Below are 15,754 nucleotides of genomic sequence, written 5' to 3' on the forward strand. Positions count from 1 at the left end.
CTGAAATTATTCAAAAAGTAATTCCAAACTTAGATAATGTCATAATATCTCCCCTGCATGCTCAAAAAGTTATTCTGGAAGAATAAACTCCATAACCTCAAGAACCAATACCATTAAGAAGATCCATTAGAGAGAGGAGAAGTGAAATTTTGAATGATTACATTGTATTTCTTCAAGAACATGAGGTTAACATTAGAATTGGGGAAGATGATCCAATACACTTTCGTCAAGTCAGGAAAGTTTTAACTCTCAAAAGTGAATTGATGCCATTAATGAAGAGATCAAGTCCATGAATGACAATGATGTATGAGATATTGTTTCATTCCCTGAAGGTGCGAAACCCATTGGTTAGAAATGAATATTTAAGAGGAAGAAGGATTCGAAATGTGATATAGAGAGTTATAAGACACATCTTGTCGCTAAGGGCAACAAAAAAAAGGTATCGATTATAAAGAGAATTTATCTTTGGTTTCATTGAAAGACTCTTTTGGGACTATAATAGCTTTAGTAGCACATTTTGATCTTTAGTTGCATCAGATAGATGTTAAGACAATGTTTCTCAACGATGACATTGATGAGACAATTTTTATATTGTAGTCAGAAAACTTTATATCGAGCTATACAAAACAAATGGTTTATAAGTTAAAGAAATTCAACTGTGGACTCAAGTAGGCTTCTTGTTAATGGTATCATAAATTCCATCAAGTTATTATCTCATTCAGTTTTGAGATGAATATAGTGGATGATTATGTATACCATAAGTTCAGTGGGAGTAAACATATTTTTTCTTATTTTATATGTGGATGACATACTGTTTTCCATTAATGATATAATCTTATTGTACAAAACTAAAAGATTTCTCATAAAGAAATTGAGACAAAAAATCTTGAAAATACCTATTTTGTTTTAGAGATTCAGATATACCGGGATCGTTCTCAGGGTATTCTTGGATTATCACAAAGGAGCTATATTGAAAAAATTCTTAAGAGATTTGACATGCACGATTATAAATCAAGTGACACCCCTATGTCTAAGAGAGATAAGTTTACTCTAAGTCAATGCCCCAAGAATGATTATGAGAGTAGAGAAATGTAAAAGATTTCTTATACTTTAACTGTTAGGAGTCTTATATATGCTCAGGTTTATATGCATGCAAATATTGCGTATATTGTTGCGATGCTGGGAGATATTTAAAAAATCTAGGAATGGATTATTAGAAAGCAGCCCAACACATCATGCGGTATTTATAGAGAACGAAAGATTACATTCTCACATATAAGAGATCAAATCAGTTGGAGATCATTGGTTATTGTGATTCTAATTTTGTCGAAGATCAAGATAGCAAGGGATCCACATTAGACTATATCTACTTATTTGCTGAAGGAGCTACTTCCTGGAAGATTGCTAAACAAACACTCATAGCCTCTTCTACCATAGTAATAGAGTTTATAACATATTATGAGTCATTCAATCATGGAATATAATTGCGAAATTTTATCACTAGGCTACGCATTATAGATTAAATTGAATAACTACTAAAGATATTTTGTGACAATAAGTTTGCGGTTGTGTATTCAAATAACAACAAGAGCTCAATAAAATCAAAGTATATAGACATCAAGTTCCTGATTGATAAAGAAAGAGTTCAGAGTAAACAAATATTAATAAAACATATCAGGATGAACTCCATGCTTGTGGATCCGCTCATTAAGTGATTACCACACAAGGTCTTTCATATAAGCACATTGCTGATATGGGTGTTGTATCTCTTGAAGATGTATAGTTTCAGCGAGAGTTTTGTATTTTGGATATAGTTTATATATTTGGTAATTAACTTCAATTATATTAATTTGATGTATATTTATCTCTTAATTTGCTTAAAGTTAATCTCACTAAGGTTTAAGATAGGACTAGTTAGAAATAGGCGTGCTTGGATCACATAGCATGTAATTTCTATATTGCACATCTATGTTTGATCCATGTTATTCGGTTGTATTAATATATGTGGCTATTAATGAGTTTAGCTACAATAGTTGTGGTGAAGACTGCTTTGATCCTATAGTGATATGATTGATGGACTAGATTTTTTAGGGATGCATTCAGATAATGATAGCAAAATTATGAGTATTCATAAAGTTGGTTAATGCACAATTATAAGGTGACACATACCCAAGCGAGAGATTGTTAAGTTTTAAATTTACCATGTGGGCTTATATGTATAAATTACTGTACATAAAAGATTATTAAATTAACTGAGCATGCCAAAAAGTGATTTGATACGGTTAAGGGTATATTAGGCCTTAATTCATCAAATTAAAGTGGGAGATTTATTTTTATGTGCAGAGACTAAAAGTGTTATTTTTTATTTTATAATGGGTCAAATTAGAAATAACGAAAACTTAAGGATATAAATAGGTGATTATGGTCCCTAAATCACATATAGAGATTTTCTTATTCTGCCATCCCATCACCAAAAAAGAAAAAGTATCAAAACTCTAAAAGACCACGTGTTGATTTGGAAGATCTATCGTAGGACGTGCAAATTTCTTCTGCTATAGATTTAAGTATGCTTCCGTTTCATATATAATCTCTTTGATTTAATATGAACATGGTGATTTAGATTCAGATCTATTGTACGAAATCACTACAGTTGGTTCCATTCTTCATTTAAGCACTGCACATCATCCTTAAACAGATGGTTAGACTGAATGACTTAATTAGTGGCTGGAGATATATTTGAGATGCATTAACTCATGATCAACAAAAAACATGGGAAAATGGTTATCTATTGCTGAAAGGTGGTATGACACAGACCTAGCACACAACTCTCAAAATGATCCCTTATAAGCTCTCTACGGATATGTACCTGCTCCTTTTTTAGATATTACCAACTTTCTCTAGCAAAGTTGTCAGTTGAAGAGTTATTAGCAAAAAAGGGAATATGCCAAGAAAAGGGTCGAACAACAACTCTTGGAAGTCCAAACCCAAGCAAAGTAGTATGCAGATAAAAATCAATGTGTAATAAGTTTTAAATAACAAGATTACTCAAACTATAACTATATAAACAAGGTACTGTAAAACAAGAAAAAAATCCAAGATATTACCACATTTCTCTAGATCGTTTAAAGTTGTACAAAAGATTAGATTAATAGCTTACAAACTTTAGCTACCCCCCCCCCCCCCCCCCCCGACTCTAGAATCCACTCAGTATTATACATATCACCACTCAAGAAGTATACTGAAGGAAGAAACAAGATGATAAAGAATATACCAGTCAATATAAGAGATGATGAACTCAATATTCAATCGAGACAGTGTTACAACATCGAGTCATAATGTGAGGATCCTTACCTGTAAAACAAGTTTTGATATAATGGGAAGATATGTCAACTGAGGAATGCACTTGGGAAGACTATAAATACCTACAAAAATAGTTTCTATGTCTTAACCTTGAGGATAAAGCTGATGTTCAAGGGGAGGGTACAGTCAAGAAACCACTAGATGTATACTATGGAAGGAAGAACAATGAAGAAATTTTACTCGCAGAGGGCAAAATAGTCAATTCACCCTAACATATTAGGGTTAGTGTTGATTGATTGAATAAACCCTAACCATTACTACAATCATATCCCCTAGCCGCCTCTATAACCAAAATGGTCGAGCGATTCCCGCATCTATCATCATTCATCTTTAACACATGAAGCCCATAAATAAGTTTAATTTTTATAAATAAAAAGTATTAAAGAAATAAAGCAATTTACCTCAATTTTTCTTTTCTTATTCTCTGTTGTTTTTCTTTTCTTTTTTGAGATCTGAAGTCATGAGTAAGACTTCTGATAGTTTATTATCAATCTTTTATCTAAAGCAACAAGAAGACAATTGACATGTAGGACTAAGGTGGTTGACTTACCATCTAGGAATGTGTAGAGATAATTGACAAATTGAATGGAACCATTGATTTGGACTAAGCTAAACTAAACTAAAAATATCGTTGTTTGATTTGATACTTGTATAAATTTAATTAGCTAGTGGTTTGATTAAGTTTATATTTTAAAATAATGTAAATAACCATAATTGAGTTATTAACCAAAATATTTATTCAACAGAAAGTTATATATTAATATATAATATAAATTTATATACATTATAAATATGATATATATGTATAAATACTATATAAAATAGACAAATACATTAGATATGAATTATTTTTTATATTTCATACGACAATGTATTTTTGAACTTTCTACTTTATATTATTTGAATTAAATTTTAATTTGTTAACTTAAATAATTCAATGATGTTGTGGTTACTATTTAAAAAAATATAGTTAATCACATTTTGCAGTTTGTTTATGGTTGGGCATATGACTAAACTTTGTCGTTCATAGGAACTAGAAGGTTTATAATTCTCATTTCCACTCTTGGCGAAGATGTCGTTAATCAATAATACACTCATAGTCCATATTATTAAATATTTTGTTTTACAGGAGTTGGTGATGTTGAATTTTTTCTGACATGTGGGCTTAATGTGGGTCTTAGTATGTATATCAGATTATCAATTTAATGAACTCATTTAAAAGTGATCAAATATAGTTAAATAGTATTGGGTCTTAATGCATCAGGTATAAGTATGGGCTTGTAATATGCAGATATCATTTTTGTAGTATTCTCATTTTATGATGAATGAAATAAAAATTACAAAAGTTTGTCGATATAGAAGGTCGTTATGGTTCTCAAATCATAAGGTTGACATTTTATTTTTATGAAATTCCCTCACCACAAAAAATTAGTTTTTAGGCACTGCGTTGATTCGGAAGATTCTATTGCTGGACGCGAACAATTCTTCCGCGATGGATCTAGGTACGCTTCTGCTTACATTTTTTATTAATTCAGTATGATATTATATGTTTAGTTTTACAGATCTATGGATTTGAAAATTATTTTTATTCCAAAAATTGGTATAAGAGCGTTTCTCATTTTGGATTTATGATATTCAAGTTTTTTTGTTTTGTGATTTTGGATTTTGGATTCAGAATTTTGGATTTTGGATTTTGAGAAATATATATGTATATATGTATAAATATATATATTCAAGATACATAAAATATATATATGTATTTTTTAAAATAAAAAATATGTATATGTGGATTTCAAATATTAAAGCAAAAAATACATGTATATATATATATGCATATATATGAAGCAGAAAACAAAAAAAGAAAAGCAACGGCCGACTGCCACTGCATGAGGAAGAAAGCAAGTCAGTTACGCAACCGTTCTGGCTGTCGAATCTCACGCGTAACGGCTAAAAATTTCCAACTGTTACTGTAGCAATTAAGAAGCAGACATTACAGGCTGCATGAGGAAGAAGGAGAGAAAAAAGAATTAAAAGTTATGGGCTTTTTGGGTTTTATTTTTGTGTTTTAAATTAAGTTATGTGGGCTTGGTCCACAAGAACGAAAGAAAAGGAAGAAAAGAAGGAGAGGGAGAGGCCTATTCGGCTGGGCCAACCTGGCCCAAACCCAACCCGGTCTACGACCCGACCGGGTATTGACTCGACCTGGTCAACAGTTGACCTATCAATGGTCAAACTAGTCAATGGTCGATAGTTAATGTTGACTTTGATAGGTCAACAGTCAAGCTTTTGACAAAAAAGAAGTTAAAGATATTTTTGGTCATTTTGTTGTTGATTTTCTTCCTAATTCAGTTTAAATTTGGTTTTAATCTTGAATTTTAATATTGGTATGTGCATATATATATTGAAATAAATTAATTTACATAACATGTCACCAAAGTGACATCTCTTATGGATAATTTATTTATTTCATAATATAAATAGTTATTTGAGTGTAATTTATGTGAACTTAATCGGCTCAAAAGAAGATTAATAGTTAACATTATTGTATTTCATTTTTGTGATAATGAATACGTGATAATTATTCGGTATAACATGTGAAATTTAAATCGACCCAAACAAAAGTTTATTGTTTGATGTGTTTCTACTGTCTGTATTTAATTACTGTTATAGTGTACCACTTACAAGAATATTCTGTCTAAAGATAGAGTATTAATAGAGTGTTCAGTATTTTGAAATGAGAATATATCTTTATTTAAAATTCATCATTAAAATTTATGATTTACAGTCTTACGTGAGTATTAATTAATTTATTTTTTTATGTTCTCTGTTCAGCTTTCTTTTCTACTAGAAGTATCGCTGCGAATGGTAATTTCATCCCAATGTTGAACGACACAAACTTCAAGTAATGGAAGAGTAGTGTTCGACTTGTACTTGAAGTTATGCATCTAAATTGGGCTTTACGAGTTGATCAACCCGATCCGATTACTCTTGATAGTACCCCTGAGGAAAATGAGTTTTAAAGATGGGATCAGTCAAACCGTATGAGGAGTTATGGAAAGGCCATTCCAGAAATTTTTTGGGGCATTATGTCGGATGAGATCATAATAGTTAGATATTTCCTTCATTCTTTATAGTAATGTTTCGCCATAAGTAATAAGGCTGAGGCATGTACACTTTTATTGACTCTTGTTTCCTGAGGTATAAAGGAAATGGAAATATCAGAGAGCACATAATGGAGATGTCACATGTGCATGCAAATTTCAAGGCACTTAGAGTGGAGTTGTCAGAAGAAGTACTTGTTTACTTTGTTTTGATTTCTCTTCCACCACAGTTTAATCATGTTAATGTTAAGGTGACATAAAACTGTTAGAAAGAATCTTGAAATCTGAATGAACTCATTTCATATTGTGTTCAAGAGGATGAAAGACTCAAGTTTGAGATGACAGAGAGTGCTTATTTCGCAATGATCTCACAGGATAAGAAGAACAAGAAAAAAAAAGGAAAATCTATTGGGTTTCCAATATAGCAGAAGAAGCAACAGAAAGGTCAGACTAAAATGTTTGTTTCTTCTGTAAAGCTCCAGGACACCAAAAGAAGCAATGCGCTAACTATCATGCATGGCGTGCAAAGAAATGTATGCTTCTCAATTTTGTTTGTTCTGAAGTTAATTTAACTTATGTACCTACACACCTGGTGGATAGATTATGGTGTCACGATTCACATCAGTGTGTATATGCAGGATTGCCTCCCTTGTCGCAAGCCAAGTTATGGTGCTAGATTCATTTATGTAGGTGATGTCAAACCAATCTAGGTGGAAGCAATTGGAAAGTTTAGATTATTATTAAAGACTGGATTTTATTTGGATTTAGAAGAGACTTTTATTGTACCATCATTTAGATGGAATGTAATTTCTATTTCTATATTGGACAAATTTGGTTATTCATGTTCATTTGAAAATAAAAATTTTAGTTTTTTGCTTAATTCAAATCTGGTTGGTTCTAGTTTTTTATCAACGCATGATAATCTTTATTTACTTGATACAATTGCTTCTTATAATGAATCCTTACATATTGGTACAAGAGGTGTAAAGAAAAAATTAACTGAAAAGAATTCTGGTTCATTATGACATAAGAGATTAGGTCATATCTCACAAAGGAGAATTGAGAGACTTGTGTTAGATGAAATTCTAGATCCCCTTAATTTTATAGATTTTAACACATATGTCCATTGTATCAAAGGGAAACAGATAAAAATTAAGAGATTAAGTACCAATAGAGCTATAGATATATTAGACTTCATTCATATAGATATTTGTAGACTGTTCCTTACAGCGTTTTGGAATGGTCAACAATATTTTATAATGTTCATAGATGATTATTTCAGATATAACTACCTATATCTCATTCATGAGAAGTTCCAGTCCTTGGATGTGTTTAAGAGTTTTAAAGCAGAAGTTGAAAACCAAATCAACAAAAGGATTAAGGTTGTTAGATCTGACCGTGGTGGTGAATATTATGGTAGATTTAATGGATCAGGTGAACAACATCTAGGATCGTTTGCTCGATTCTTAGATAAATACGGTATCGTTCCACAATACATATTCTAGTTTCTCCTAGCATGGATAGTGTTGCTGAAAGCGAAACAGAATATTTAAGGATATGGTGAAGACTATGATTAGTCATTCTACTTTACTTAAATCACTTTGGGGAGAAGCATTAAAGACGACAACATATTTACTCAATAGAGTTCCAACTAAAGCAACTATAAAGACCCCTTATGAGCTTTAGATTGGCAAGAAGCCTAGTTTTAAACATTTGCATATTTAGGGATGTCCAGCTAAAGCTAGGCCTTATACATGCAAAGAAACTAGACTACAAAACTGTTAGTTGCTATTTTGTTGGTTATTCTGAGCGATTTAAAGGTTACAAGTTTTATGATCCTACTGCTAAGATAATTTTTGAGATGAAAAATGTTTAGTTCTTTAAGGATATTGAGTTTCGAGGGTAGAAAGAGCTCGAGACCTTATCTTTGAAGAGGAATGGGTGGTTGATATTCCTATTCCCTCATTTCCTCTTGATAATGATCAAGATCAGGTTCTTATACCTACCATTGTTCAAGAAGCAACTCTAGATTAAGATAATGTCATAATATCTCTCGTTTCTATTCAGAAAACTATTTATTATGCCATTAAGGAGATCTAATGGAAAGAGGAGAAGTGCGATTTTAGATGATTATATTGTATATCTCTAAGAACATGAGTTCTGTCAAGTCATGAAAAGTTCTAACTCTCAAAAGTGGATTGATTACATGAATGAAGAGATAAAGTCCATGAAGGATAATGACGTTTGGTATCTTATCCTATTGCCTAAGGATTCGAAACACATTAGTTGCAAATGGATATTTAAAACTAAAAGAGATTCGAAAGGTAATATAGAGAAGTATAAGGCTCGTCTTATCGTTAAGGACTTTACACAGAAAGAAGACATCGATTATAAAGAGACTTTATCTCCATTTTCATCGAAATACTCTTTTAGAACTATAATGGCTTTAGTGGCACATTTTGATCTTGAGTTATATTATATGGATGTTAAGACAGTATTTCTCAATGGTGACATTAATGAGATAATTTATATGGTGCAACCAGAATACTTTGTATCTGAAGATGCACAAAAAACAGTTTGCAAACTAAAATAATCTATTTATGCACTTAAGCAGGCTTTCTGTCAATGGTATCAAAAATTTCATCAAGTCAGCATCTCGTTTGGTTTTGATGTGAATTTAGTGGAAGATTGTATATACCACAAGTTCAGTGGGAGTAAGTATATTTTTCTGGTTTTATATGTTGATGACATACTACTTGCCAGTAGTGATATAGACTTATTGCACAAAATTAAGAGAATTTTGACAAAGAAATTTGAGATGAAATATCTTCGAGATGTCTCTTTTGTATTAGGGATCCAGATACATCGGGATTGGTCTTGAGGTATTATTAGATTATCATAAAAGAGGTAAATCGAAAAGATTCTTAAAAGGTTTGGTATACTGGATTGTAAACCATGTGACTCCTCTGTGTCTAAAGCAAACAAGATTACTATAAGTCAATGCCCCAATAATGGCTAAGAGACTACGGAGACGCAAAAGATTCTTAATGCTTTAGCTGTAGGGAGTCTTATGTATGCATATGTTTGTACGCGTCTGGATATTACGTACATTATTGCGATGTTAGATAGATATTTAAGCAATCCAGGAACGACTCATTGAAAAACAGTCAAACGTGTCATGTAGTATCTATAGAGAATAAAATATTATATGCTCACATACAGGAGGTTAGATCAGTTGGAGATCATTGGTTATTCTGATTCTGATTTTGCTAGATGTCAAGACAGTAGAAAATCTACTTGCTTGCTGGAGGAGCCATTTCCTAGAAGAGTGCTAAACAAACCCTTGTAGCCTCTTCTACTATAGCAACAAAGTTTGTACCTTGCTATGAGGTATCCAATCATAGAATATATCTGTGAAATTTTGTCACTGGGTTGCGTATTATTGATGACATAGAAAGACTATTAAAATTATTTTATGATAATAAGTCAGCAATTAGATATTCCAACAATAACAGGTGCTCGACGAAGTCAAAATATATAGATATCAAGTTCCTCATTGTTAAAGAGAGAGTTCAGAATAAGTAGATATCGATAGAACATATTGGAACAAACTCCATGATTACGAATCTGCTCACTAAGGGATTACCACCTGGGTCTTTCATGAGCACATTGTTCATATGGATGTTATATCCCTAGATGATGTGTAGTTTTAGTGGGAATCTTGTACTGTTGTTGTATTTATTTTGTAAGACATGTCATAAACTTTATACTTTAGTTTTGGTTTATATATATATGGTTTCATTCTAGTTTTTATGTTTTTGTTTTGTATATATATATATTATTTCTGAGTTTTCTTACAATTGATCTCATTAAAGTTAAGGTAGGACCAGTTGAAAATAGACATAATTAGATCACATAGCATGTAATTTCTATGCTGCACATTTATGTCTAATACATGTCGTTCGGTTATACTGATATACGTGATCATTGATGGGTTTAGCTACAATAGCTGTAACGAATGTCATTTTGATCCTATGTCATTATAATCGATGGACGAGTTATTTGGTGATGCATTCAGGTATTGATAACACAGTTCTGAGTACTCTTACGATTATTAAATGCATAGTTAAAGTGTCACATAAAGCTTAGGTAGGAGATCGTTGGATTTTTTCTGACATGTGGGCTTAATGTATGCTTTAGTATGCGTATCAGGCTGTCAATTTAATTAGTTTGTTTAAAAGTGATCAAATATAGTTAAACAGTATTGTGCCTTAATATATCGGGTTTAAGTATGAGATTGTAATATGTAAAAACTATTTTTGTAATATTCTCATTTTATGATAGGTAAAATAGGAATTACAAAAGTTTGTCGATATGAATGGCGGTTATGGTCCCCGAATCAAAAAGTTGTCATTTTATTTTTTTGAAATTCCGTCACTAAAAAAAATTAGTTTTTAGACATCGTGTTGATATGAAAGATTCTACCGTTGGATGCGAACAATTCTTCCGCAATGGATCCAGGTATGCTTCCGCATACATTTCTCATTAATTCAGTACAAAATTATATGTTTAGTTTTACAGATTTATGGATTTGAAAAGTATTTTCTAACAGGTGCAATTCAATTTTAATCTCAAACAATTTGTTGCGATATTATGAGTTCATAGTGAAAATTTTCATTGTGTTTATGAGTTTATGGCGAAAAGAAAGCTAAACCAAGTTAAAAATGCATCTTGATTGCTTTTATTAGTTTATATCACTACTTCACAGTAACAGGTAGAATATTTTCTCTCAACAATTTGGTATTAAATAATAATAAATTAGTCATATTTGAGACTTGACGACCAACAATTTTTGAATTAGAAAGAATTTTGGCTTGAGCAAGTAAAAACATTAAGTAATTTTGAGAAAAAAACCAGAGTAGAATACCTCATTCAAGATTTGTTTTTGATCCAATCTATAAAAATTAATAAAAGGTTGTTCGTTGCCAAACTTATTACAGGCACTAAATAAAGGACTTCTACTTGAAACATATCGTACAACAACATATATGTATATATGTACACATATATAAATACTTAGATTTTATGCATTATGATTTGAGCATCATATTGAGGTTGAAGGATCATAACAGTGTAAGGAGCGTGAGAGTAGGATGCTGAGAGTTCAAATGAAAAATTCTGTAGTATCATAGTCAGAGCCACCTTAACTTCCAACATAGCAAAATTTTGGCCAATGTAGGTTTTTGGACCCCAACCAAAAGGAAAAAATGCTAGATGATCCTTCGACGCCCTAGAAATTCCTTCAGAAAATCTCTTTGGATTGAACTCCTCTGCATCCTCACCACAAAGTTGTGGATCATGATGAATAAGTAGTGTAGGTAGAGGTATGTTGACCCCAACTGGAAGAGAGAATTCTCCTATCTTGGTTTCCTTGTATGTATGTAGATATTGACCAATTGCGGGTGGATATAATCTTAGGACCTCATAAAGTATTGGTGTTACCTGCATAGAGAACAACACTATAGGTACTTGATGAAAATATTGAACGGTTTCAAACATCTTTAATACTCAAATTGAGACTGATCGATACTTACAATCTTGAGGTGGCTTATAGCTTCGTAGTCCAATGTCTTGTTTTGGCATACCTTCTTAACCTCCTCTCTAGCTTTTTCTTGCCAATCAGGGTGCATAGCTAAGACTATAATTGTCCATGTTAGCCAACTCAAAGCTGTTTCTTGACCAGCAAGGTAAAACACTTTGCATTCTTCTATGATCTCTTCTGTTGCCAAGCTTTCCCCATCTACTAAACCTCTATTTTCTAGGTTATAATTACATTCCAATAGAAGTCCCAACAAGTCATCAACTCTAGACACTCCTTTTCTCATTGCATTCTCCTTTCTCTGGATTATACTTCCAAGCATTGTTGTGATCTCCTTGTCTAATTTCTTTCTTCTTTGGTTTTTCTTTGTTGGAACAAACCTATCCATGAAGGTCAATCGATGGTGAATAAACTATTATGTTTGGAATTTTTTAAGTACCAAAGTAAGTTTCCATTAGCAATGAACTCATATAAATAACTGAAACCAGGAATGAAGATTGATCTCATTGCTTCCATAATAAATCCCATTAGCTCCTTTTGAAGCTCAAAGATCTTCTTCCCTTCTTCATAGTTGCTTCCGAATGCTGCTTGAGAAATGACATCTGAAGTGAGTCTTTGAAATTCAGGCCATATATCTATTTGACAACTTTCTTGAAGACCCAATAACTCGTTCCATTCTCAATCATCTTGTTGCAGCTGGTCGAGAATATCGGTGTTATTTCCTACCAAAAAAAAATATTCCTATGAGAGTGATCTAATAGGATTATGTTAAGAGTGTTATATGTGTTGGCTACTGGCTCTTTATATGTATGTGTTTATATAGGCAGAAACTGGTGAAACAAAAGGAAATGGAGAAGCTATAGAAACAGAGAAACGCGGAGCAGAGAAAAGAGTAGCAGAAGAAGAAAAATAAAATGATAACATGATCTTTAGTAGCAGCTACTTGTTATTTAATATTATACATATATGGATTGCTGTTGTTATTCTTTTCTATTGAAGATGTTATAACATAATATACCTGAATGGGAATATAAGGTTCAATAGTCCTAAATGTTGGAATCTTGTGGTTCAGCTAGGTTTGATCGATCTTCCATTCTAATCCTTTCTTAGAGAGAGTGATACTATGATTTAATTTTTCTTTGTTTCACTTTTTCATGGCTTAAATATTTTGATTTTTTTCTACTCTTAATTTTTTTTATTATTCTAAATTTTAGTTCTCTAATATATCTAAGCATCTAAATTGCATCTTAGAGCTTAGCGTAATTGATAATACACTACCTCTCCCTTTGTGTGTTACACTATTGCTTCTAGTATTAGTGCGGTATTTGTTCTATAGGACTCCCCGCGATGTTTTAAAATGATACTTGAGAATACTTTAATTCAAGATGATCTATCCGATACTCAACTTGAGGGGGAGAGATAGAAAGGTAAAAGACAAGAGTATATGAGATTATCAGAGGATAAAATCCAAGTGAGTGAAATACAAGAGAACTGGTGAGGAAAATTTTTTTTACTAACCTTTTTACAGGAAATTTTCTTAAAATGTCAAGTGAGCATCAAAGCCCTATCAACATAATGCTCTTTATGGAGGCTATGCATGCAGAATCGGCATGGCTTAGTCAGAAGGTAGATAGCTTGAGCAGTAGTCGAAGTGAAGCAAGACACGGCACCCCTAATACAAGGTGGCCTAAAACTCAACATCCTGAAAATTGAGACTGGGTCTTGTAATAATGAGGAGGAAGACTAGGTTAGAATGAGCGAAGATAAGAGGGATAATCAGTTCCATCAAAATGACGATACCACTCTTCAAAGATAAGAATGATGCAAAAGTCTACTTGGAGTGGAAAAGAAAAGTAGAGCTGATCTTCGACTGTCACAACTACAATAAAGAAAAAAAGATTAATTTGGAAGTTGTAGAATTTACTGATTATGCCCTAGTGTGATGGGATCAATTAATCCTTATTAGACGGTGTGATGGGGAACGACCAATCTTCGCTTGGAGAGAGATGAAGGCCATCATGCAAAAAAGGTTTGTACCCTCTTATTATTATAGATAAATGCATAAAAAATTAAAATGCTTAAGACAAGGATCTGTGTCCATTGATGACTATCATAAAGAGATAGAGATGGCCATGATTAGGGCCAATCTCGAAGAAGATCCCGATGCAACTATGGCAAGATTCTTGGGAGGTCTTAATAAGGAGATTGCAAACATTATGGAGTTACAACATTATATGGAGTCAGAAGACATGGTGCACTTAGTCATGAAAATCGAGAGACAACTCATATATAAAAGGAGGGACACATCATATGTCATCCCCACCTACAGCTCGAAATAGCCCAAGAAAGAAGAGAATAAGGGAACATACTAGAAAAAGGAAAAGTCTGCACCACCTAATACAAAAGGCAAGACACCTAACTCATCTCAAAGGTATAATACAATTAAATGCTTTAGGTGTCTCAGAATCGAACATATTTCTTCTCAATGGCCAAACAAGAAGATCATACTATTGAGAGATGATGACGAAATTGATAGTGACGGTGATTGTGAGAGCAAAGATAATGATAACATGCCACCATTGGAGGATGTTGGGAAAAGTGTTGAATATTCAGCCCAAGGAGAAGCTTTGGTTATCAAAAGAGTTCTGAATGTCCAAGTCAAGCCGAAAGAAAGTAACCAGAGAGTGAATATCTTCCACACTCATTGCCTTATGAATGGGAAGGTATGTAGTCTCATTATAGATGGGGGTAGTTGCACAAACATTGCTAGTAGTACCCTAGTTGATAAACTTGGGTTAATATGCACATGTCATCCTCACCCTTACAAATTGTAGTGGTTGACTGATTATGGAGAGATGAAAATGACTAAGCAGGTATTAGTTTCTATCTCTACTAAGCGATACACTAATAAAACACATTGTGATATTGTGCCCATGTATGCTGGTCACATCTTACTGGGAAGAACCTGACAGTATGGTAAGCGTGCAACTTACGATGGCTGTATGAATCGTTATTTCTTTAACATGAACGGTCAAAATTTTACACTTACACCACTATCACTTGAAGAAGTATTCAAAGATCAGCATCAGCTCAAAAACTCTATAAAGTTAGGAGGAAATAAAAGATTGAACAACATGAAGAGAGAATGTTACTATATGGAAAAGAAAGAGCTAAGGAGGCCCTATTTTAAGAAAAAAAATATTAAATCACATCAAACATTTTTATTTAATGGTGTTGTTTTGTAGGATATTTTTTTAAAGAAAACAGAATTGGTGAAACTCCTACATAAGAAAAATCCAATTTGATGACGAATCATTTTTAAAGGGGGAAGGGATGATGTGAGCATGGACATGGACCATAAAGAGAAGGCCACATCTAAAGAAAGAGGAAAATAAGCCTAACCAATTAACCAAAGGGCGTAACGGTCTCATCAACTTGCTTCAAGTACATGATGGAAAAGGGTAAGAAGAGGAAGCAATCAACCAAGAAAATGGAGAAGACCATATTTATCATAGTTAAGAATTTAGACTTTAATGAAAATGTGTGAGTTTCTGGTCACGCTGGTTGATCTTAGGTTCCATATCATTAATTTAAAGGCATCAAATGAATTAATCCTATAAAATTCCTACTTACTTAACTCACTATCAAGAATAAGAACTAAGGTCACTAGAAGAAAGAAATAAAATGAAAAAAT

The 15,754-nt window shown here is 32.5% G+C and overlaps 1 pseudogene; it reads right to left on the reverse strand.

Moving 5' to 3' along the window:
* Nucleotides 1-11,537: 11,537 nt before the first annotated feature.
* LOC148252971 (cytochrome P450 CYP72A616-like) lies at nucleotides 11,538-12,984 on the reverse strand (annotated as a pseudogene).
* Nucleotides 12,985-15,754: the final 2,770 nt, after the last annotated feature.

The sequence above is a fragment of the Carica papaya genome, chromosome 7, assembly GCF_054855325.1.
Source record: "Carica papaya isolate Zhongbai chromosome 7, ASM5485532v1, whole genome shotgun sequence".
Lineage (NCBI taxonomy): Eukaryota > Viridiplantae > Streptophyta > Magnoliopsida > Brassicales > Caricaceae > Carica > Carica papaya.